Here is a 26,341-nt window from a genome sequence, read left to right as displayed (position 1 = left end):
AAAGGCAACAGATGTGGTTTCATCTGCCATGTATGAAGACAGGTGTCTCTCACTTAGAATTACGAAGGAACAATCAAATCCAAAAGGTAACTAGAAGAAGATTAGGAAAAAGGTAAGAGCTGAATAAGAGAAAAGTTTGAGAAAAAAGGGGAAGGAAAGTCAAAGATCAGAGGTGCACCACTTTCCAACACGGTGGATCTCATTCTAGTCTCCAAATGGATAATGTATCCATGGATCTTATATTTTTTCAAGTAAATCTATTTTGTCATGTACAGTAAAATTTCTGTTAATTTCTCACTCGCCATAGTCCACGACAATTTTGCTTTGACCGAATCGATGGGATTGAGGGTGATTTCCAAGATCTAGCTATAGCTATCCTGGCTACTAAGAAAATGAAAGAGATCAGCTTTTTAGTTTATCTCAGGGTCTCCTTAGTTGGTTTATTAAGAAGGACTTGCCAAGGAGATTTTTTTAAGGTTAGTCCCTGTCACAGAATAGATGAAATGGTATATTTTGATCCAAATCTTTTGTCTTTCAGACTTTTGGACTCTCAACACAGGGCTCTGTGCAGAAGGAACACTCTCTCTGTTTTGTCTCCCTGCAGGAAGCATAAAAAGACAAATATTTAGTAAAAGGCAGCACATATAACATTTTTAGGCACACATTTAACCCCTTGATTACCTGAGATGTTAACCCCTTCCCAGCCAGTGTTAGCACAGTGACAGTGTATAGTATTATCACTAATCATTGTATTAATGTCACTGGTGATGTCAGTTTCAGTTAGTTCCCACCTAGTGTCAGTTAGTATCAGATTGACCGCTGCGCTATCCTAGACCTAGAGCATCCTAGTCCTATTATAAGTTGCTGATCTCCGCCATTAGTAGTGTTAAAAAATGAATAATTAAAATTCCAGTATATATCCCATGGTTTGTAGATGCTTTTTTACCAAAGACAGAGCAGTTGGCTCATTATGAAGAAGGATTTTTTTGAATTTTTTGAATTGGATTTATTTTATAGCAGAAAGTAAAAAATATTGTTTTGTTTTAGAAATGTTCGGTCTTTTTTCCTTTATATAATAAAAAATGAAAAAACCTAGTGGTGATCAACAACCACCAAAAGAAAGCTCTATGGATGTGAACAAAAATTACATAAATTTTCTTTGGGTGCAGCGTTGCATGACCACCCAATTACCAGTTAAAGCAGCACAGTGCTTAATATAAAAAAATGTCTTGGTCATGATGAGAGTAAAACCTTCTGGCGCTTAAAGCGGTAGTAAACCACAAAAAAAAAAATCTTTAAAATCTTCTTCCTGCAAGTTAAGAACATAATGTACTAGTATGCAGCACATATTAGCACATTATGAAGACTTACCTGAAAACGAGGCCCTCCGTGGAGTGCCATCACGGCTCCCTGAGGCTTCCATCTTCACCTGGTCTTCCTTCTGGGTTCGCTAGCTGCAGCCATCTGATTGGCCAAGCCGCAATGTCGCCATGTGCAGGAATTTTAATGTGCAATGTGCAATGCGCCGGTGACAGTAAGTATTGGCGGTGACGGTAAGTATCTTCTAAACAGTGCACGTTTAGGAGATATTTATAGTACCTACAGGTCAGCATTATTAAAGGCCTACCTGTAGGAAAAGACACAAAATTGGGTTTACTTCCAATTTAAGTGGTTATCAAAAATATTCATAAAGCACATGCTGAAGTGCACAGTGCACAGACGTTGCCAACTGTTTGCAGAGTCAATAGTCAAAGACCTCCAAACTTAATATGGCCTTCAGATTAGCACAACAACAGTGCATAGAGAGCTTTATGGGATGGGTTTCCATGGTGAGCAGCTGCATCAAGCCTTATATCACCAAGTGCAATGCAAAGCGTCGGATGCAGTGGTGTAAAGCACGCTGCCACTGGACTGTAGAGCACTGTAGATATGTTCTCTGGAGTGACTAATCACCCTTCTCTGTCTGGCAATCTGATGGACGTGTCTGGGTTTGGCGGTTTCTTGGAGAACGATACTTACCTGACTGCATTGTTCCAAGTGTAAAGCTTGGTGGAGGGGGGATTATGGTGTGGGGTTGTTTTTCAGGGGTTGGACTTGACCTCTTAGTTCCAGTTAAGGGAACTCTTAAGGCGACAGCATACCAAGACATTTTGTAAAATTTCATGCTCCCAACTTTGTGGGAACAGTTTGGGGATGGCCCCTTCCTGTTCCAACATGACTGCGCACCAGAGCACAAAGCAAGGTCCATAAAGACATGGGGATGAGCAAGTTTGGGGTGAAGGAACTTGACTGGCCTGCACAGAGTTGTGACCTCAACCCGATAGAACACCTTTGGGTTGAATTAGAGCAGAGACTGCGAGCCAGACCTTCTCGTCCGACATCAGTGCCTGACCTCACAAATACATTTCTAGAAGAATAGTCAAACATTCCCATAGACACCCTCCTAAACCTTGTGGACAGCCTTCCCAGAAGAGTTACAGCTGTTATAGCTGCAAAGGGCGGGGCCAACTCAATATTGAACCCTACGGACTAAGACTGGGATGCCATTAAAGTTCATGTGCATTTAAAAGCAGGCATCCCAATACTTTTGGCCATATAGTGTATATAGTATCTCAGCAGAAGTAAAAGTCAGGAGATTATATATTGTCAAAATGTGCCTGAGAATTATTTATTTTTTAGATGCAAGCTGAATTTTAACTGGTGTCAGCCTGTTGCAGTCCCTGTACAGCAGAGTATAAATTGCAAGAGGGAGAAGCAGCACAAGGAGCTCAGTTGTGAGTGCTCATGTGCAAATAACGAACATGTTAATAAGAGTAGAAAGTAGAGTGACCTCATCAGTCTGCTGCTTCTCCTTCACTGTCCAATCCTAGGCTGCGGGAGGGGCAAGATTTGTAAGTCTCACTAAACCCTGCTGGACAGGGCTGTGCTTGTATGGCAGAGCTGTGTGAATCTCAGGACATGATGGACAGATGTTTAAATCAATTGGCTATTAAAACAGTTCTTTTATATCTTTTTCATCACTGTATTAATCTATTTGCCTGGATTTTTGGCTTTAAACCTACTTAACTACTAACTACCAAACAAAAACAAAATTTCACTTGTTAAAAATAACACAAAATTTTAGTTTTGGATGAAGTTAGTCTTTAAACAATCACTGAGCTATATTAAGCTTGACATTTACAGCCAATGTCCCCTCACATGTAACCATACGTGATCCAGAATACAGAACATACATTGCATCCGCTGGAATAATGAGCCTGTTTCTTATTCATAACAACAACACAAACCGTAAGAAAGAGAAAAAAAAAAATCAATACTTTGTCTTATTACATGCCAACCCTGAAATCAATCCCGATGTTAGATCAAGCAGTTTATAAATTAGTCATGATGACCATCGTGATCAATACGTTGAAGCAATTCATAAATTAATTCCAATCAATAAAACCAATACGCTACAGCAATTCATTAATTAATCAGAATAAACATCCGATATGGAAGCATGCCCAAATGAAGATTTTTAATGGACTACATGATTGCTGGAAGAGAATAGACTTCCTATGCAATTGACGTTGTGGTAGAAACAAACACCGACATTGCCAGCATTAAGCTTACTGTAATGTATATAGAAAAGGTTCTGCTGGATATAGGATAGAAAAAGGTTGACTACAGCTCTCTGACATAAAGGAATATGATTACCATGTTGGCTTTAATGGTTTTGTGTCAATTAAAAAAAAAATTAACCCCATTTTCAACCCAAACACACTAGGTTGAGTTACCAAAGGAGCAAACCATATTTACTTTGCAAGGGGAAATGCTACTTAGCTTACTGAAAGAGCTGACATTATATTAAAAAAATTACTATACTTTTGATCTAAAAGTTAAATGAAGGGAAACAGCCTATACAGTTTGAAGTGCCTCAAAAAATAAACAATAAAATAACAATGTCTACAGACTAAAAGGAATTTTTTATGCAACACTTAAGAGAGGAATCACTTAAAACACATTTAAAAGTAAATATATATTTTATTTTAGATAAACAAAGGGTGCAGCGCTAAAGGATCATATACACAGTATATAAACATATAAATGATTATTCAATCTGTGACTTTGTCTGCTCACTAGTTTCCATTACAACTATATGTAACACACCATAGTGCATAAATAAATTGCAAAAAAAGAACAGTCTACACATGTATTGAATATCCGTGTCACTGCGCCGTGACTGCTAATACACGCGAGTGTACAGTCCACAATATCCCAGTAGATGTGGTGTGAAAGAGATCACAAGGATCCTATTGGTATATTCAAAAGGTGTCCAAACTGATAAAAGACTGCGCACTCACCAGATGCACAATCAGTATGCACATGTAAGAGATAACCCCTCTTAAGGTATACATGGGATTCCCTCTGAAGTATGGTCTGGTCTACTGCTGTGTCCCTGCTCACTCAGAAAACAGGTATGGCACTCAGTTCCTTAACCATGGCTCTGCAGGTGGCGGGAAGCTCACAAAAGAGCCCCAGGAAAAAAAGGGAGGCCAAATACCGTGATACTGCTATTACTGTAGTGAACTTTATTAGCAAGCATCAGGTATATAGATAAGAGCTACTGACCAGATATGGATCCAAAATGGCCGCCGGGACCCACGTGGTGCCTACCCTATGGCATATCCCCTATGAATACGTGCGGTTGCACGAAACACGTCAGGAAGGAGCTACAGTGCAGTGACGTCACGCCGCTGGCACCACGTGGGTCCCGGGGGCCATTTTGGAGGAGAGAGCAGAGTGATAGAGAGATGAGCTCATCACTACTGCTTCTGCTTTCATTGTAAGTACCTGAAATAAATTGTCCAGTAACAAGCTGGGGGTGGGTCCAGGAGGCTCAGAGGAAGTGGGTTGAACGATGCTGGACATAAGAACAAGGACATCTAGTGACAGAAAAAGGTACTGCAAAGAAAATGGATTTAAGGTGAATATTGCAGCAAAAGCTGATTTTGTCATTTTTTTTTTAATGGGCTGTTCATTTTTCTCCCTCTATTTTTGCCTGGAGTTCCTCTTTAAGCTCCACCCATAGAGTACCAAATTTACAGCCACACATAAGGATATAGAAGAACAAACTAAGGTAAATTTAGAGTGCATCTAAAGCCTTTTTTTCATTTTGAATAGAGTATGGAATGGTTAAAGTTAAAACTCCTTTCAGATTTTTTTGCCAATTTGTGTCCCATTTGGAGATGAAAAAGGGATCTTTACCAGTACACTTTGGTATGATAATAATTCAGTCCTTTATTGACATAAAGTAAGAGGGATCACAGACCAACGTTTTTGACCTCACACAATCCCTTTTCAAGGCAGTGAAAAAGGGATCCTGCTACTTAATGTGATCGGTTACTTTATCTGAATAAAGGACGTGATTACTATCATACCAAGGTGTGCTGGTGCCATCCACCAATTCAATTCAGCACCCTACACAAACTGTGGGCGAGCCTGTAAGTCAGTGGTTGTCAACTTATGAGCTATAGGGGTCCTCAACAAAGAGCCACACATAATATCCAATATATGTATTGCTTGAGAAGACTGTCAGAGACTGCAGACCTAATAGAAGAAATGAAGGTCAAACTGTGGACATGCTACATTTTTGGATGGACATACTGTATGCTGCAGAAGACAATACAACATTGGGAACATGTTACTCAAGGCTAGAAGACATCCCAGCTATCACCCCTAATCAATGTTCCCAATACAGACTGCTGAGATCTGAGGGATGCACATCATGCACCAAAGGGCTGCATGTGGCCCTCGGGCCACGGGTTGGGCACTAGGGCTGTAAGGCGTGTTACGGATACAATGCAACTTTCCATTTGCGGAGGTGTTCCTTCATTTCCTCTCCTTTGGACACAATGCAAAATGAGAGGAAACTCCTCCAAAGTGAGGTCCATCCCTACTTAAAGAGTTGTCAAAATGTGTCCCCATTGAGGGCCGGTTTACACCATAATGCAGTGGGGGAAAGGCACGTTTCATGCACAGTTCCCAAACCACAGATGAATGTGTTGTCCTTGCGAGATGGGCACGGGTAACAATTAATTGTTAATGGTGCCCAAAATGCATGTGCATGTTTGCAGTCACCAAAGCACATGGAACCATGTGGTTTGGTGCTGTGTGTTCTGAAAAAGTAGTGCTTGGACTACTTTTTCCAAGTTCCAGTGCATTTTGCTTCCCATTCAGATGAATGGGCTGTCAAAACCGTACCACAGAGGAATCTGTCCATTCCGGTGTTAATCAGCCCCAAAACATTCTCCTATTATACCTGCTCTGGTGACAACTCAGACATTTTGATTTTCCCTCACTTTCGGTCCCAGCAACAGTTGTCACCAGGGAAAACAGAGATGATGTTTCTCCCTAATGGGGACACAAACAGCATTAAATATCTGACAAGTTTTCTAAACCCTCTCCACCCTATCCAAAAATTTTAAGAAAAATGTTTTGGCTTAATATTCTCTGTATGTCTATTTTAATGCATGAGGACGCATTTTATGATTTATGATAATCTATTAATTGTAGGATCTGAAGAGAATAGTTCTTCATATGGAAGTAATTTTATATTTTATTTAATTCTTTTTTTTCTTTAATGTAAAGAGCCACTGGTGAAACTGATTCTTTTCTTTTCCGCCAAGTTGAGACACACCTGACCAGGCGCACAGTGTTTTCCTCACTCTTCCACTGGCTCAAAGGAACAGTATAGGGGTGTCTTTTTAGGGTTTTATTGGAACAATGAACTTGGATGGGGTGAAAGGAGCAAGGGACACCCCAAAATTGAAGAACTGAACACTTTGAGGACTCTTCTCTAGCTTGCTGAGCTGCACAAAAATGTCCCACAGAAACTCTAAAGCGGACAGGTGACTAGAACGTTTCCCAAAAGTCCAAAAGCTGCACACAGTCACTAACTTCCAGCACCGGAGTCATTTATTAACATGGCCTCAAGATCAGTGAGAGATATATGGACTCACACCACCATAGGACCGCTGGACACCTTTCCCCCAACTTCCTCCTGGCATTTTCCAGTGAGCTTCTCCAGACTCAGTCAGACTCTAGGACAAGGCTTTGCAAATAGGGCCTCAGCTAAAGCTTTAGGTGGGACCTCAATGTCTTCCAGATAGCACCACCAGTTATCCTGCCAAGTAGAAGCAAGACAGGCCCTGCACAGGGGTCTCCAGCAGGAATGGACCCAGGAACTCTGCTCTGCTTGTTTCAGGCGCTAGACTATTTATGGGGTCTCCCACTGCCTGTTGGGCACACCTGCCCAGGGATTGGCTGGAGTCCAATAACATTTCAGACTGCTTACTCCTGTTGTTCCTCCCACTATAGTTCTAGAATCCTCTAGAATGCAGGGGGAAATAATGAGATCAGCAGCCTGTGAGACACTGAGCAGGCCAGAATAATCAACCCCTGCTCCACTGAGGAGGAGCAAACTAAATTTACCTAACATCCTAAAATAACTAGGAGGGCGCTACATCAATGTTCATTAATTGAATGCTACCTTGAATGCTTCCTTGGAGGAATTTATCAAGGTTGAGGAATATAGTATTACAGAAGATCTGCGGGGAAGAGGAGAATCAGAATTTATTAAAAAGGAGCCAAATCAAATATGTGCGCTGTTTTCTTGTGTGCCACTTTTATGAGTCCGTACTACAGATCCTGTCACATTTATAACAGTTCAAAAAGGTAACAGGAAAATTATTGCACTGGTCTTTGTAAACTTGTAATGGCACAGTTTCATTTTCACTTAATCAGACAACTCACAAGAACAGGGCAATCCTACTGATCCCGAAAGAATGACTTCTGCCGCTGTCATGGCGCTGCATTGATCAGGCAAACATTTGTGCATAAAGTCCATGTACAATGCAATAAAATTTGGAAAACTGTAAAATATTTGCACAGATGAACAAAACTATCAAACATTATGAAGAGGCCAAAAAAAGTTAAAAAAGAAAAAATAAACATCCACCCAAAAAAATGGCATGTACAGGATAGTCAACCCTTTCTTGTGTAAAGTGCTCCATCTAGTGGTATAATGTAGTGCAGCAAGAGTTTAAAATGCTTTTTCTCCAACCACCTTCCATGCCTTCAGTACCTCTGGCTGCCTGTGCTATGGGCCCCATCTAGTCTTCTCTGTCTGCCTGTGCTATGGGCCCCATCTAGTCTTCTCTTGTTGCCTGTGCTATGGGCCCCATCTAGTCTTCTCTGGCTGCCTGTGCTATGGGCCCCATCTAGTCTTCTCTGGCTGCCTGTGCTATGGGCCCCATCTAGTTTTCTCTGGCTGCCTGTGCTATGGGCCCCATCTAGTCTTCTCTGCCTGCCTGTGCTATGGGCCCCATCTAGTCTTCTCTGGCTGCCTGTGATATGGGTCCCATCTAGTCTTCTCTGGCTGCCTGTGCTATGGGCCCCATCTAGTCTTCTCTGGCTGCTGGTGAATGCCGATGCAGGCAGCGTTCCATCATACGCTGTACAAAAGAGTGTCTCCATAGCACTCCACAAGGGAGCAGAGTCACTTGAGAAGAGGAAACCTGGGTCAGTGAACCTTGGATGGACTTGGTCAAGAAGAAAGGAAGCAGTTTTGCCAACGGTCAGTATTTTTATTGGCAGCCAGTAAAAAAAATGGACACTTTTCTCCTGCCAGTAAATGCCAGTGACAGGAAAAGGTTGCCAGTTACAAATATGTCTGTGACACTAGGCTCAGAACTTTATGTGCTTTAACATACTGTCAATGAACTAAGATCCGTCTATAAAAGTAGGTAAGTAATGAAATTACAACAATATCTAATACATATGTCAACATCATTGACATGTATTATACTTGTATAATATTATACTTTTTACTGGATGTGCTATGTATCATATTTAATACATGTTGTAATGGTTGTGCATACTAGGCACACGAATAGCTGTGTGTGTGGCAGCCATGTTGTTTGGAGTTCACCCATGACAGTTTGTAACACAAGGAGGCCTAATGGCAGCAGTGGTCTCCTTTAACCACTTGTCCTCCAGAGGATTTACCCCCCCCCACCCCCTTCCTGACCAGACCATTTTTATGCGATATGTGCTGGGTTACTTTAACTGACAATTGCGCAGTCATTAAACTCTACACCCAAATTAAATTTATGTCCTTTTTTCCCCACAAATAGAGCTTACTTTTGGTGGTATTTGATTGCCTGTGTGTTTTTTTTGTTGTTGCACTATAAACAAAAAAAGACTGACAATTTTGAAAAAAAAACTATTTTTGACTTTTTGCTATAAAACATGTCCCATAAAAAAATTAAAAAAAATCTAATTTCATCATAAATTTAGGCCAAAATGTATTCTGCGACATGTCTTTGCTAAGAAAAATCCCAATACATGTAAATTAATTGGTTTACATGAAAGTTATAGCGTTTACAAATGGCGGTATAGATAATGGATTTTTTTTTCTTTAATACTAGCAATAGCGGTGATCAGAGACTTATAGTGGGCATTCTGACATGGGGGGGGGACTGACTAACTGCCACTGACATCCCCAGTGACACCAATACAGTGATCAGTGCTAATAAAAAGCACTGACACTGTATTAATGGGACTGGGCAGGAAGGGGTTAACATCAGGTGTGATCAAAGGGTTAACTGTGCACTGTGTGTGTTTTACTGTGCAAGCAAGCTGCTATCCAGAGCAATACAAAGCAGCGTGCTGGTGCTGACAGGGGAGAGATCTGTATTGTTTACACACAGACCTCTCCCGTCAGTGCTGCTTGGCGATCACGGGGTGGCGGCGGGGAATCTCTGGCCAGGAAAGGTGATCGACAGCAGTAGCCGCCAATGGCGTGCGCAGGTAGGGTGGCGCCCCCTACCCAGTAATGCAAAATCACACACATATATATATATGTAGCACACCCTTGGGTGATGCTTGGCTAGATATATAGGTTCAGCTCCCACCTGAATCTGGTGACACCTCCAATTATACCCAGAACACTTTGACACTCTGAGAATATTTTTTATGGGTTTTATTGAAGAAGACAAACCCTGAAAAAGAACTAGCTGATTTAACACAGGTGATGTACATAAAACACAGATACCACTTTGCATAACACAGTTAGTAAGAAGTCACAATTCACTCGACTCCAAAACTGACTAGTATCACAATGACTAGGGTGACATATGAGAGTGACATTGACACATAAAACAATAACTGTTAATGAGGTTTAGCAGCTTATTGACATTTGCTATAGCAGTACTATCTAGAGCAGAAATATCCTACCTAACCACTGGCCAGTGGGATGAAACTTAAAATCTCTCAACGTTGGGGCCCTTTAATCAATGGAAGAGCGCTCACTCTCTGCATGGGAGAGTATTTGTAATCCAGGGGTAGCAGGATAGCGCAGCCTCCTTTAAGCAGAATCTTCCAGTGAACATTGCAATAGGAAACAACAACACTTCAACAAAACCTTTACCATACAGGTGAAATCCTGATATACTGACACTTGCTAAGTATATTCAGAGCAGCAAGCTTCTGTGGGGATTTAGAACTAAAACACACTCTTCAGCTGCAGCACAAGTTCTGAGGAGACAATCACCAGTAATATACAGAGACAGAGTTCTCTCATCAATCAGCAGCAGGAATAGCCAATTCTGAGCAGCTTGGGCTTTCCAAGATCTGTATCACTCTGAGAATTAGAGAGCGGGCTTTCTCATGACCATTCTCCAGAGATGAACAGAAAATGCAGCAATATCAAAATCCCCTTTAATCACAGAGTACTCACTGTTTCTGGATTGTCCTCTAGATAGCATTAGACAGTAGTAGAAATGCTCTCTCTTTCAGCAGCTCCAAACTTTTAGAGACACATGCACTTGAGTGGCTGTAATCCTGAGTGTCAGGAAGGATGATCCTTAATTTGCACACTGTCCTCCTGCAACAATTCCTCTGCTACACACTCCCAGCCCAGCCCATGGGCTCTAGCAGCACAGAGCGTAAGACTCTGTGACTTTACACCAGGAGCCCTTGCTCCATGCGGTCCCCTGAAAATGTCTCCTTCCCCACATGTGCTTCTTCTTCCTTTTCCCCCTCTCCTTTCCTCCAGAGCCAATCATAAGTTCAGCTGCAACAGTGCAGCTATGGGTGGATCCTTTTCAGCTGTAGCAACAACCAGTCAGAGCACAGTCCTGCTTTTCCTGTCTGTCACTCACAAAGAGAGAAAATTAAAAAAAATGCTTTGCAACTGCTGTTTAAGATTTAAAGCAACCAGCACATCTCTACATATATATATATATATATATATATATATATATATATATGATTTTGCACAGCCCTGCCGCCCTGTAGCAGTAGTTCTGCCATACGGCGGTAGGGAAGCGGTTCACATCAACCAAGGAACACCTAACCGAACTTGAGAGAGCCACTGTACTGTTTCTGCTTGATCAGTTGGACTCTGCTAAAACCAAGGACTTCTCAAGTATTCACCATTTTCATCTCCTTTTCAATTTTCTGTTGCTTTATTGTCTCTTTATTTCCTTGTAACACCTTTTTTTTCCTGTAAATATTTTATTTCCACAATTTTGACCTTTTCATTATTAAACTCTTTTATGAAAAGTGTTAAAACTATCCATAAGGCTTTTAATGCAAACTAAAGAATCCCTGTCTCTTGATGAGTGCTAGAGTATATAATAAACCTCTGAATATACCTGTCTGTGGTGACAGTGTGTTACAGACTTTATTTGTCATATTTGTTCTTGCTAAGATTGTGACTATGTGCAGGGTGCAGCTGAGAGTGGTCTTGTTGCGTGACATTGCAGTGTGAGATTGGCCAGTCCTTTGTCACGAGTTGGTGAGAAGAGCAGGGGTCGGGCACCACGTTTGTTACATGTCTTTGATGTTGACTTGTGTATTAAATATTTTTATAATTTCATTACATATGTATGTATTTATATATATAATGTATTTTGTTTTGGTATTTGTTTCAATTGGGATGATGCCTTCTTGGAAATATTATGATCGATGATTCTGGTTAATTTGACCTTACCACAGCTTCCTACTGTCAGGAAGCTAAATACAGTACTTTGCTGACCCCTCTCATCAGCCAGGATCTGCCTGCATTACATAGTGAAGCACAGAGACCCAGTGATGATATCACTGGATCTAACATAAGGTATGTAACAAAAATGGAGAGGTTTATTTAATAGTTTCATTAGCAGGTTGACGGATAAAAGGAGGAGGAGTCAGGAAAAATACAATATAAACAGTTTCAACTTGCGCTGTAAAGGAAACCTATACTGAGAAAAACGTGAGCTACCATTACTGAATTCCTTGTAAAAATGCTGGTCACCTGGCTAACTTTGGCTGCAATGCTTTGAGTCACTGATCTGGCACAAGCATGCAGCCAGTAAAGCCACAGTAATGACAGAACTCCTGGAACTACTACTTTTTCCAAATGTTGAACTAGATAGTGTGAGGTTTTCAGTGTGCAAATTTACAATGATAAACAAATTTAAAAAGCACAATAAATTTTATTTAATCTTACAAAAATAAGGGGGAAGAAAAAGAGTAAACAATTACAATACTGTAAAAATAAAAATTGAAGCTTGGCTGTATTGTTGCAGTAATTCCCTACATGTTTCACCCAACAAGGGCTTCTTCAGGGGAGAGAGAAACGCTTCAACCGCAATACAGTCTACAATATATAAAAAAGAATATACATAAACAACGGAGTTATGACATACATCCACACAATGAACATAATAATTAAAAGTATAAAAGAACATGCCGGCTCACCAGAGATCTCAGGCTCATGGAGCTACTACCGCATATCAAAATGCACTATCAAAGAATTTAGTTGGCCTATGCGTCAGTGTAATTGTAGAAGATATAATAGGGATCAAATATCCATCTAAACATAGGTATAAATAAGCGCAAACTAACTAATTACATTTTTACCAATATGGGGCAAAAAGAGAATCAGAGGGAGACAGAACACCAGGTGATGTCAAGTCATTGAAATAATTAAAAAATAGAAAAATAAATGAAGAATGAATTTACCTGTAAATTATCACAATTCAGGCAATAGAAGAAATAAAAAAGACCTTCTTTTTCCAGGTCAGTAGTGCAGAAAGTATTGATGCCATTGGATCAGTATGACAGCCAGGCAGCTAGCATTGTCAGAAGGAGAGGTCAGCAACGGCAGGCCACATGTCACTTAATACTGATCTCCTGCAGAGATTTTTTTATTGCACATATGATTTAAAGGGGCAGCGCAACATATTTAGTTATGTTTATTTTTGTACATTCTGCAGGAGATCAGCAGCACTGAGATACAACAAATGATGAAAAAGGGTAGAAAGTATTTAAAAATGCAGTCGTTTTCTATCTACAGTACTTTGTCAGACTAAACGTTATCCAGGTAGGGATCACATCAACTTTAGCCTAACCCTGACACTGAACTATCTAAGGTAGCAATGACCTTATCTTGGTGCTGATAGCCGCAGACTCGTCATTTAGGAAGGACCCCCCATTCCTCTACAGGCAGCTGGGCTGATACAAGATACTTCCTATTCCCGACATACATTCCCATAGATGACATGCCGTATATCATGTTGTATGGACATAAAATACACAACCAGATGCGATCAGCTGACCTGGCAAGCCTAAGTACACCATGGAAAATGATACAAGCCAAAGGTTGTAGGGACCGCATAAAAATAAAGATTTATGGAACAGCTGCTCCACCACAAATTCTGGCTTTTCTGGAAAGAACGAGCAGGTTGTAAATTGTTTGCAGTCAGCATTGCTCAAGTGAAATGTAAATTTTATTGTAGTTCTTCCCCTATGAAAAGACAGGGAGCAGGTGTTTACCGTGTGGTGGTGGCTTAAAGGGAACAGAAGACACAACTCCTTGCTTGTAGTGTTTTGTCAATATGTGAACAATCATCAATTGTGACAACATGAATTCTTCTCCAATATCACCTTCAAGCAATTAGACACGTAGGGTATCAGTTAGCAGTACTGTGTAAGAATACAGGGCTTACATACAGGACATTGCACAAGGTGTGCTCCCTTAAGTGTTGATACAGGAATCCCTGTGGCCAAGATATCTGAGAAGAGGGAGCTGTCTTACTTCAGCTGCTATGTGGGGTGACCTTCAAAGCTCCACACTCTGGTTATAGACCTCTGTCCTTTCAAGGACCACCTGTCTGGAGCTTGAGCAATCCTTCTTTGACTGGATCCTATCTCTACCTTAAGATCAAACCTCTCCCTAACAAGCACAGTCTTTTCTTATCTTAAGACCTAGCTTTTCTCTCTAACAAGTGGGCTTTTGTCCCTACCTTAGGACCTAGCCTCTCCCTTAGCAAACAGGGCATTGTTCCTACCCTAAGGCCTAGCCTCTCCTTAACAAGTGGGGTCTTGCCCCAGCCTTAAGACCTAGCCTCTTTCTAACTGTCAGGGTTCTGTAACCATCTTAAGACCTAGCCTCTCCCTACTAGGCACAGTCCTGCTCTCATCCTAAGACTTTGTCTCTCCCTAACAAGCAGGGTCCTGTTCCCATCTTAAGACCTAGCCTCTACCTAACAAGCAGGGTCCTGTTCCTGCCCTAAGACCTAGTCCCTTCTTAACAAGCAGGGCCCTGTTCCTACCCTGAGACCTAGCCTCTCCCTAACAAGCAGGGTATTGTTCCTATCTTAAGACGTAGCCTCTCCTTAACAAGCATGGTCCTGTTCCTACCTTAAGACCTAGCCAGTTCCTGTCAAGCAGGGTCCTGTTCCTGCCCTAAGAGCTAATCTCTTCCTGACAAGCAGGGCCCTGTTCCTACCCTGAGACCTAGCCTTTCCTTAGCAAGCGGGGTCTTGTTCCAACCTTAAGACCTACGCTCTCCCTAACAAGCAGGGTCTTGTTCCTTCCCTAAGACCTAGTCTCTTCCTGACAAGCAGGGCTCTGTTCCTGCCCTGAAACCTAGCCTCTCCCTATCAAGCAGGGCCTTGTTCCTATCTTAAGATGTAGCCTCTCCCTAACAAGCAGAGTCCTGTCCCTATTTTAAGAACAAGCGGGGTCTTGTTAGGGAGAGGCTAGGTCTTAAGGTAGGAACAGGACCCCGCTTGTCAAGGATCAGGCTAGGTCTTAAGATAGGAACAAGACTCTGCTTGCTAGGGAGAATCTAAGTCTTAGGGTAGGAACAGGACCCTGCTTGTTAGGAAGAGACTAGGTCTTAGGGAAGGAACAGGACCCTGCTTGTTAGGAAGAGACTAGGTCTTAAGGTAGAGAGGGGACTCTGCTTGTTAGGGAAAGGCTAGGTCTTGGTTAGGAACAGGAACGTGATTGTCAGGAAGAGGCTAGGTCTTAAGTTAGAGATGGGACCTTGTTTGTCAGGAATTACTTAAGGACCTAGCCTCTTCCTAACATGTGGGGCCTTGTTCCTACTTTAAGCCCTAGCCTCTCCCTAACATGTGGGGCATTGTTCCTACATTAAGACCTAGCCTCTCCCTAACATGTGGGACCATGTTCCTACTTCAAGACCTAGCCTCTCCCTAACATGTGGGACCATGTTCCTACTTCAAGACCTAGCCTCTTCCTAACATGTGGGACCCTGTTCCTACTTTAGGAACTTTCCTCTCCCTAACATGTGAGGCCCTGTTCCTACTTTAGGAGTTAGCCTCTCCCTAACATGTAGGGCCCTGTTCCTACTTTAAGACCTAGCCTCTCTCTAACATGTGGGGCCCTGTTCCTACTTTAAGACCTAGCCTCTCCCTAACATGTGGGACCCTGTTCCTACATTAAGACCTAGCCCAGTGATGGCGAACCCGTGGCACGCGTGCCACAGCCGGCACGCCGAGCCTTATCTGTGGGCACGCCAGGAGAATCCAGCGGCGCGCTGTCTTTCCGGCTGTAGTGTGCGTGACAGCCGGGTCCCAAGTGCGCATGCACAAGAAGTGGTGCTCTTTGTGAATGGTAAGGCGGTACCTGGGACACATGACAGATCCCAGAAGCCGCTGGACCAATCACAAAGCGCAGCGCTTCTCGCGCATGCGCACTGGGCATCCGGCTGTCCGACGAGCGCCCACACTACAGAAGCCGGGAAGACAGCGCGCGGCTGGATAAAGGAACAGGTAAGATAAAAAAAAAACTCTGCGGAAGTAAGAGTGGGTACCTGTCAAATTCAGGTACCCGCTCCCCCTCCCTCCCCAAAGGTCAGCAGTCATCTCTGTACTGTCCGCAGTCTCTGGTCATCCCTGTGCTGTCCGCAGTCTCTGGTCATCCCTGTGCTGTCCGCAGTCTCTGGTCATCCCTGTGCTGTCCGCAGTCTCTGGTCATCCCTGTGCTGTCCGCAGTCTCTGGTCATCCCTGTGCTGTCCGCAGTCTCTGGTCATCCCTGTACTGTGTCCGCAGTCTCTGGTCATCCCTGTACTGTCCGCAGTCTCTGGTCATCTCCTGTACTGTCCGCAGTCTCTGGTCATCCCTGTGCTGTCCGCAGTCTCTGGTCATCCCTGTACTGTGTCCGCAGTCTCTGGTCATCCTTGTGCTGTACGCAGTCTCTGGTCATCTCCTGTACTGTGTCCGCAGTCTCTGGTCATCCCTGTACTGTGTCCGCAGTCTCTGGTCATCTCCTGTACTGTGTCCGCAGTCTCTGGTCATCCCTGTACTGTGTCCGCAGTCTCTGGTCATCCCTGTACTGTGTCCGCAGTCTCTGGTCATCCCTGTACTGTGTCCGCAGTCTCTGGTCATCCCTGTACTGTCCGCAGTCTCTGGTCATCCCTGTACTGTGTCCGCAGTCTCTGGTCATCCCTGTACTTTCCGCAGTCTCTGGTCATCCCTGTACTGTCCACAGTCACTGGTCATCCCTGTACTGTGTCCGCAGTCTCTGGTCATCTCCTGTACTGTGTCCGCAGTCTCTGGTCATCCCTGTACTGTCCGCAGTCTCTGGTCATCCCTGTACTGTGTCCGCAGTCTCTGGTCATCCCTGTACTGTCCGCAGTCTCTGGTCATCTCCTGTACTGTCCGCAGTCTCTGGTCATCTCCTGTACTGTTCGCAGTCTCTGGTCATCTCCTGTACTGTGTCCGCAGTCTCTGGTCATCTCCTGTACTGTGTCCGCAGTCTCTGGTCATCTCCTGTACTGTCCGCAGTCTCTGGTCATCTCCTGTACTGTCCGCAGTCTCTGGTCATCCCTGTACTGTGTCCGCAGTCTCTGGTCATCCCTGTACTGTGTCCGCAGTCTCTGGTCATCTCCTGTACTGTGTCCGCAGTCTCTGGTCATCCCTGTACTGTCCGCAGTCTCTGGTCATCTCCTGTACTGTGTCCGCAGTCTCTGGTCATCCCTGTACTGTGTCCGCAGTCTCTGGTCATCCCTGTACTGTGTCCGCAGTCTCTGGTCATCCCTGTACTGTGTCCGCAGTCTCTGGTCATCCCTGTACTGTGTCCGCAGTCTCTGGTCATCCCTGTACTGTCCGCAGTCTCTGGTCATCCCTGTACTGTGTCTGCAGTCTCTGGTCATCCCTGTACTGTGTCCGCAGTCTCTGGTCATCCCTGTACTGTCCGCAGTCTCTGGTCATCCCTGTACTGTCCGCAGTCTCTGGTCATCCCTGTACTGTGTCCGCAGTCTCTGGTCATCCCTGTACTGTGTCCGCAGTCTCTGGTCATCCCTGTACTGTTAATTAGTTTGCACTACTGTACGAGTTGTTTTTTCTAAACCAAAAGCTCGATATTCAGGTTTCATTGCAGTGTTGGCACTTTGAAAGAAATAAGTTGGTTTTGGGTTGCAGTTTGGGCACTCGGGCTCAAAAAGGTTCGCCATCACTGACCTAGCCTCTCCCTAACATGTGGGACCCTGTTCCTACATTAAGACCTAGCCTCCCCCTAACATGTGTTGCCCTGTTCCTACTTCAAGACCTAGCCTCTCCCTAACATGTTGGGTGCTGTTCCTACTTTAAGACCTAGCCTCACCCTAACATGTGGGACCCTGTTCCTACTTTAAGACCTAACCTTTCCCTAACATGTGGGACCCTGTTCCTACTTTAAGACCAAGCCTCTCCCTAACATGTGGGGCCTGGTCCTACTTTAAGACCTACCCTCTCCCTAACAAATAGGACCCTCCTACTGGCTCATTGTGCTGCTTCTCCCTGTCCCAGTTTGAGCTCTGCTGTACACGCACTGCAAGAGGCTGAAACCAAGTCAAACTCAGGTAGTACACTGCTTGCATTTAAAAAAAAATATACATTTGTGTATTAATGATTATCTTTTATATCTGCCTGCCAGTTTTTTCTGAAGGGGAATTGGGGGATTGCTGCACCTACGTCTGCTCCTGCAGATCTGTCCAATCGTACAACTGTACAATTCCCAACGTGGATTAGAAACGGGCTGAAATTGTTGGCTTGCAGTCTTCCTGGCTGGGGATGTACTCAGGATATTTATGGTAAGATGCGGCTGACATTTTCTTGCATTATTTAAGCTTCCTTCTCGTTATTCCACGCTTATGACCTTTTTTTATGATCTCAATCACTATAAATACCCCTAGAACAGCGCATCGCTCCACGCCGTGTCAGCCTGTGCCTTTGTACTGTGACATAGTTGGGTGGAAGCTGTGGTATATTTGGCCGGCAGTTTGTTGGACACGGCATTAGCGGTTGTCATGGTGACCCGCACTTATCACATTTTCCGCAGATACCATCTAATTTACTTTCTGAAAATTCCAAGTGCTGAATTTGTTCGGATTCAATGCCTGGCGCACTGAGACTTATCTGCATGTGATGACTCATATACTCAGCATATCTGGATGAAAATCTGCCACACTTGCTGCTTGGAATCTCAACTTCACACAGAACCAATTAAAATGATAGTTATTAACAAAAAGCTGACATGGGGAATGCTGAGTGAGGAGTGCGGCTGGATGCTGGGGAAAAAGAGAATGCTGGTTCCATCTAGTGGTACATTCTATCAACTGCAGCCTGACACCACTGCAATTTATTATTCGGTACAATAGAGTCATACATCGATTAGTAGACATGCGAAAAATGAAAACATTTGTTTTGTTTCATTTCGTTACTTGACTAATTTTGTTTAGTTCGATTAGTTAAATTAGTTTAATTCGTTTTTCGGAAATAATTTTGTTTATTCGAATTTGTCTGAATTCTGAATTTCAAACGGAGTCGAAAAACAATTCTAACGGATTTGAAAATAATTCTAACGTTACAATCCATAATCCACAGTCCATGTGTGTTTTTGATGGTGTATGGGCTATATGAAGAGTTGACCATATTTGGAAGTTCTATTTCAGCTAAGTTTTCAGTGCCTTTGTTGATCACTACTCACATAGTTACATAGTTAGTCTGGCTGAAAAAACACAAAAGTTCAACCATTAAAAAAGAAAAAAAAAAGTTATCCTATACCCACACACGTCACCATAGCACAGCTCCCAATTTTTTGTAAAGTATTTTAGTCTATTCTAATCTATTCTATTCTTTTCAATTATTTTATATTCTGTTCTAATGTATTCTGTTCAAATTCAGATTCATTTTATTCAAAATTTGAATTTTAATTACTTCAAGTCCAGACACTTTCACCCCCTTCCTGTCCGTCCAGGCCAATTTTCAGCTTTCAGTGCTATCACACTTTGAATGACAATTGCGCAGTCATGCAACACTGTACCCATAGGAATTTTTTAGCATTTTTTTGAGACAGATAAAACTTTATTTTGGTGGTATTTATTCACCACTTGGATTTTTATTTTTTTGCTATATAAATGAAAAAGTGCAAACATTTTGAAAAAAAAAGTTTTTTTCTTTTAAATTTTGCAAATAAATAATCTTTCTTTATAAATCTTGGCCTAAATGTATTCAGCTATCTTTTAAGTAAAAAAAAATAACCCAAATTAGTTTATAACCAAAAATTATAATTTTTCAAAACATTTTTTTAAATTTTTATTTAATTTTTTTATTATTATTTATGGGTTTTTTTTTAAACATACAGTCACCCTAGCAGTACAGTGTCTCCATAGTGACACTACTACTTGTGGGGGGTGATGAAGATTTTTTTAATACACTGATTGCTTTTACACCCATAAAGGCTGTAAAAGCAATCATTTATCCTTTTCTCTGGCTGCATTCTTGTAGCCATTGAGAAATACTGTGAGAGCTGTGATTGGTCACAGCTTGTCACATGGTACAAGGCTGTTGTGAATAGCCTTGTACCATGTGACCTCTGTGATCCTTCACAGATTTCACTAGTAGTAAGCAATGATGTCATAAGTGACATCTTGCTTACTACTATTCATGTGATCGGGACCTCACACAGAGGTCCTGTACAGCGATCGGTGTTGCACTGTGTTCGGAGGACACAGCAGGCACCGTATTGTGGTGCCATGGGCTCCCAGGGAGCGCGTACAGGCAGGGAATGTGGGAGGACATTTATAAATGGCCACCCGCTCCTGCACTGCTCCCGTCCAACTGTTTAGGTACATGGGCCAGACAGGAAGTGGTTAAAAGGCATTTATAGTCTATTTTATTCTATTGTTTTTCTATACTATTCTATTCTATTCTTTGATTCTCTATTTTTAATGTTTTCTGTTCTTTTCTATTCTATTCTTTGATTTTCTATTCTATTCTAATTATTATTATTATTATTATTATTATAATACAGGATTTATATAGTACTAACAGTTTCCGCAGCACTTTACAACAAAAAAGGGCAGACAGTACAATTACAATAAAATTAATACAGGAGGATTCAGAGGGCCGTGCTCGTTAGAGCTTACAATCTAATCTATTCTATTCTATTATAATTGATTCTATTCCTTTATTTTCTGTTCTATTTTGCTCTGTTTTACTCTATTCTTTTCTATTTTATGCCTTGATTTTCTGTTCTAATCTTTTCTATTCTTTTCTAATTGATTCTATTATTTTCTATTCTATTCTAATCTTTTCTATTGGTTTATTATTATTATTATTATTACTACGAGTTTATATAGCGCCAAAGGGTTTGCTCAGCGCTGTACAATAGGGGGGACAATACATGGCACAGTACAACAACAACAACAAACAATGTACGAGGGGTAAGAGGGCCCTACTCTTACGAGCTTACAATCTAGGAGGGAGGGGGTAAAGGTACAGTAGGAAGTGGCTGAGGGGGATGAAGTGGTGGGAGGAATGAGGGAGGATGGCCGTTAGGTGAGGGTGGGGTAGGCTTCCCTGAAGAGATGGGTTTTGAGGGAGCGCCTGAATGTGAATAGGGAAGGCGACAGTCTGATGGATTGGGGCAGTGAGTTCCAGAGGATGGGGGAGGACCTGGAGAAGTCCTGCAGTCGTGCATGGGAGGAGGAGACCAGGGAGCAGGATAGAAGGAGGTCCTGTGAGGAGTGAAGGGTACGGGTAGGGTGGTACTTGGTGATCAGGTTGGTGAGGTAGTCAGGGGCAGTGTTGTGAACGGCTTTGTAGGTCAGGGTTAGGAGTTTAAATTTGATGCGTTGGGCAATCGGGAGCCAGTGGAGGGAGAGGCAGAGGGGGGTGGCAGAGGTGGAGCGGGTGGTGAGGTGGATGAGTCTGGCAGCTGAGTTCAGGATGGTCTGGAGCGGGGAGAGCCTGCACTTGGGTAGGCCAGTGAGGAGGGAGTTGCAGTAGTCAAGGCGTGAGATGATGAGGGAGTGTACTAAAAGTTTGGTGGTGTCTGGGGTGAGGAGGGAGCGTATCTTGGCAATGTTGCGAAGATGGAGCCTGCATGTGTTTGTGAGTGATTTGACATGCGGTTGGAGGGAGAGGTTCGCGTCAAGAATGACGCCAAGGACTTTGGCTTGCGGGGCGGGAGTGATAGTGGAGTTGTTGGTGATGATGGATAAGATGGGGGGGGGGGGGTGTTGGCAGGGGGAAAGATGAGGAGCTCGGTTTTGGAGAGGTTTATTTTCTATTCTATTTTGCTCCATTATTTTCTACTGCATTCTGTCCTATTCTTTTATTATCTATTCTGTTCTTTTTTCCTATATTCTTTTATTTTCTATTCTATTCTTTTCTATTCCTGCTCTATTTTATTCTATTGTTTTTAGATTCAAATTGGTTTTCAAATTTGTTTTCGAATGTGTTTTCAAATTCAAATCAATTCTAAATTTCGACTTAATTTCGCTTTGTTATTTCAGATTTGTTTAAATTCGTTACTATTGTAATTTGGGTACATCAGAATATCTGAATAATGGAAAATTCATCTGAATTTCGATTCGGAATGAAACGAACTGCACATGTCTATCAATTAGCCATAGCTTTATGATGACCGTACTAAAGAGAAGGTCCCTCTTTGGCCGCCAAAACAGCCCCTTTTGCCACCAAAACAGTCCTGACCCTTCCCGGCATGTACATCACTAGACCTCTGAAGGTATGCTGTGGTATCTGGCACCAAGCCATCAGTAGCAGATCCTTTAGGTCCTGTAAACTGTGAGGTGGGACCTCCATGGATTAGACTTGTTTTACCAGCACATCCCTTAGATGTTTGATTGGAATATAATCTGGAGAATTTGAAGGCCAAGTCAACACCTCAAACTCTTTGTTGTGTTCCTCAAACCATTCTTGAACCATTTTTGCAGCATGGCATGGCGCAACACCCTGCTGAAAAAGGCCACTGCCATCAGGGAATACCGTTTCCATGATGGGATGGACTTGGTCAGCACTCGGTATCGGCTCGGTATCAAGCTATTAGCTACTACAAGCTTCCTAGCTTGAAAAAGGAGCATAGCACATGTCTGTTTCGGACTTTGCGCATGCTCAAAAACACATTGCTACTCCTTGTGTGACGGCACAACACTGAACGCCCGCGATCCATGGTGCATTCTATCTCTGGCTTCCTGGGATAGAGGTGCCCGCCAGCTTTCCTGTTCCACGCCAATTGACATCTGATGTGAACCAGCACTGATCTGGACATCCAGACAATCCTGTCACCCACCCATTATATGAGCCTGTATCTTGCTCTCAAAATGCGAGTGGCCTAACCTCCGCTTTATCATTATTATACTGTTGACAAGTCTACACTTAGAGGCGCTGTGTCTTCTTCTTGTCTTTGCTTGGTTCTAGAGTTGGCTTCTCCTTTCAACACAGCATGCCCAGTGGATGGACTTTTTTCTACTTTTTTACTACTTTTACTACTGTTACTGGACTTTCTCGATATGACACCCTGAATAGGTTATATATATTTTTAAGTATGTTCTATGCACCAATATATCTTGTATATATTGTGACAGTGTGGCAATCTGAAATAATAATAATATAAAAAGGATATTTCACCTGGGATTCTCAACAAGGCAGGTTGAGGGGCTCCAGGGTACTTGTTTAATGCAGAGGAAAGTGGCTTTTCACTTTCCTCATTTGTTTGTAAAGTCCATTTTGGGGCCTGGAGCCTGGAGATTTCAAAGTGATTTGGGAGGGATGAAATCTCCAATCCTGGGACCAGGTTTAGGGAATGGCCAGGAGACTGATTGGTCAGGTGTGTGTGGCTCTCTTCTAGAGTCAGGACCAGGGTTCTGGGCTCCACCATCCTGAGGAGTCCCTGTGGGTGCAAGGGAGCAGCCACAAGTGTGTATGGTGGCACAGTATAGTCTGAGAGCAGACAGAACCCAAGCCTGTGGGCTGGAGAAGCAGGAGTGCTGAGAAAGGGTGCTAACCCAGGTACAGTGGGTGCACATGAATGGTCAAGAGGACCGAGGCATGAAGCCTGAGCAGCGGTGCTGCTAAAGAGAGCCAGGAGGCTGAATTAATGTTTTTGTTTGCATTGATGGTGGATACCCCTGTGTAGGAAACCTATGTTGTATGGAAGTTTCTTTTAAATAAAATTGGGCAAAAATGACCTTTAAAAAAGAAGCAAGTTAGTGACTGCGTGCCTAAAAAGCTCTACCCTTGGTGCTAGTTCCCACTATTGTTGTATATATAATATCATTTTTAGTTTTTGATTGAGTTAGAACCCTTGTTATGTTTTTATTGCTATCCGAGACTGCTACAGATTTCCCCCATGTGATGTCATAGTGACAACGGTTTTACTGAACAGCAAGTGAGAGAAAATCTGTTACTGGGACAGAGACAGAAATAAAAGCTCACTGAGGTTCTAGCCTTCCCGACTCTACAAAGAACATTTCTGTTGGTGTTGCTTTTGCAGATATTTTTTTCTTACCTGCTGTATGGATAAACGATTGTCACAAGGACATAAAGTGAGGAGAAATCACCCTATTGGAGCCCTGTGTAGAAGTAAAAAACAGAGAGGTCCCAATTCTAAAACGGCTGGAAATACACTTTAAAGTGTAACTAAACCCAGGACCCTGCATTCACTATATCTGGTCTCCCACAATACACACAACATGGAAGTGCAATTATTTTATTAAATATAAACTGCTAAATACCTTTTCTCCTCAGCAGTTAGAGCAGTCAGTGACCAGCAGAGCACTGGTTAAAGCTTGTAGGAGGAGTTCACATTTTGCTCTAGGAGGGTGCAGAACCCCTGACCTCTGTCTGGACAGTGCTGATTGGCCCTGTGCTGATCACATGCACTCTCCAAAGAAAAAAAACAAAAACCTCTCTATCGATATACACCATCTGAGCATGTGCAGAGTGACTCCACATGATAAGTCTTTTCAGGAAATAAGAGAGGGACACTGGAAGAAGGGGAGGATCAGAGAAGTCAGGATCAAACAGCCTTTTTACACAATGCAGAGGATTAACCCCTTAGGTTCCACAGTGAGTATAGCAAGCATGCTTTACTGCATATACAGACTGATTTTACTGTCGTGGGTTTAGTAACACTTTAAAGCCAATCTACAGCTAAAAGCCAAAACGTTTTTAGAATGTAGAAGAGTTAGGACCTTTGTGTCTCTACAGTATTTGGAATATTTCTATTTGGCAGATGTAAGGTAGAACAGGAAGTGAGTGAAGTTGTCTCCAATAAGGAATAAAAACTCATTTACCAGTACAGCAAGAAAAGATTTCATTGTTATCTATGTCCTCATTAGGGAAATTTTCCTCAGTTTCCTGTCTAGGTGAAAGGTTAGCTAGTTATCTGACAGCAAGCAACATCTCAAATGATAAGTTCCCTGCAGATGTATTTTTTTTTTGTATTGCGGTAAGCAGAAGATCCATTATTGCACATTTATTAAAAAGATAGTGATTCTCAATAACATTGCCTTGAGGAGCCCCAGATATGGAGCCTCAGCAATGCCCGGAGCTCAGAAGTCTGTATCTGGAATCACTGATCCTTGGATCCAGAGGAAGGTGAAGAAATCCCCTGAAGATATTTCAGCCAATTATTTCTCAAAAGGTCTAAAAATTCCATCCTGACTTTCTATACGGTAGTCCGTATCTCCCCTGGATTCTGCATCTTTACCTTTGAAAAATGTTCTGTTCGCTTCATTTTCTCTCCTGCCTTTCCTTTTTTGATTCTCATCATCCACATGCTTGGATTGGCACTGGCCCATATGGGTATAGAGAGACAGACTGACTGCCATGACTTACTGTATCATCAACACAGACCAATGAGCAAACATATACGAACATACATAGAACAACAGATTGCCTGGCATTGCCACAGTCATTGGTGGACATAGAATGACTGGCCGTGACTAACTGATGGATTGTCATCGAGAGCCAAAGAGATTGTCATCGAAAGAGAGACAGATGTCCAAATAGACTGTCAGGATTGGTTTTGAAAGATTTGCTAACTGATTTTAGGACAGACAAGACCTAGAATTACAAACCTTCGATACAGAGAGACATTTAACACATTGGCATCGAAGGACAGACCACCTGTCAGTGAACCAGACCAATGCACATAGACAGATATTGAGAATATTGATGGAAATTCTGGCATGGATGGAACGACAAATTGGCACTGACACAAACAAATACAAATTGAAATTGATGGCCAATTTGATCGGCACTAGTACACAGCAGAGTAACTGGCATTGACAAAGCCAAACAAAGAAACACAAGACTGATATTGATGGGCCCTGGCATACTGTCGGGAACTGAGACTTGACTTGGCATTGACATAGGCAGTCTGAAAATGAAATATAGCCTAGTGGTGCACCGAAATGAAAATTCTTGGACCGAAACTGAAAATTCAGGATGCATTTGGCCGAAAACCCGACACTGACAGTTTTTTTTTTTAAATATATATATATAGTTTTTATATATAATTGTATTATATTCGACTTTTTAATTAACATCATAAATTTAAATGAATATGAATTTATTTTCAGCACCTCGGCCAATAGGCTGCTTCACACTGAGCAGTGTTTGCAGCTCTTTTGTATAAGAAAAAAAAAAAGGCACAAGAAAAGCTCAAGAACAATGCAACCCTTTAAATTCAATGTATGTCTTCACAGTGGTC

Source organism: Staurois parvus, unplaced genomic scaffold, assembly GCF_062004578.1.
Source record: "Staurois parvus isolate SC_StPar_1 unplaced genomic scaffold, SC_StPar_1.0 ptg000030l, whole genome shotgun sequence".
Classification (NCBI taxonomy): Eukaryota; Metazoa; Chordata; class Amphibia; order Anura; family Ranidae; genus Staurois; species Staurois parvus.
Note: the sequence above shows the minus strand (reverse complement) of the source record.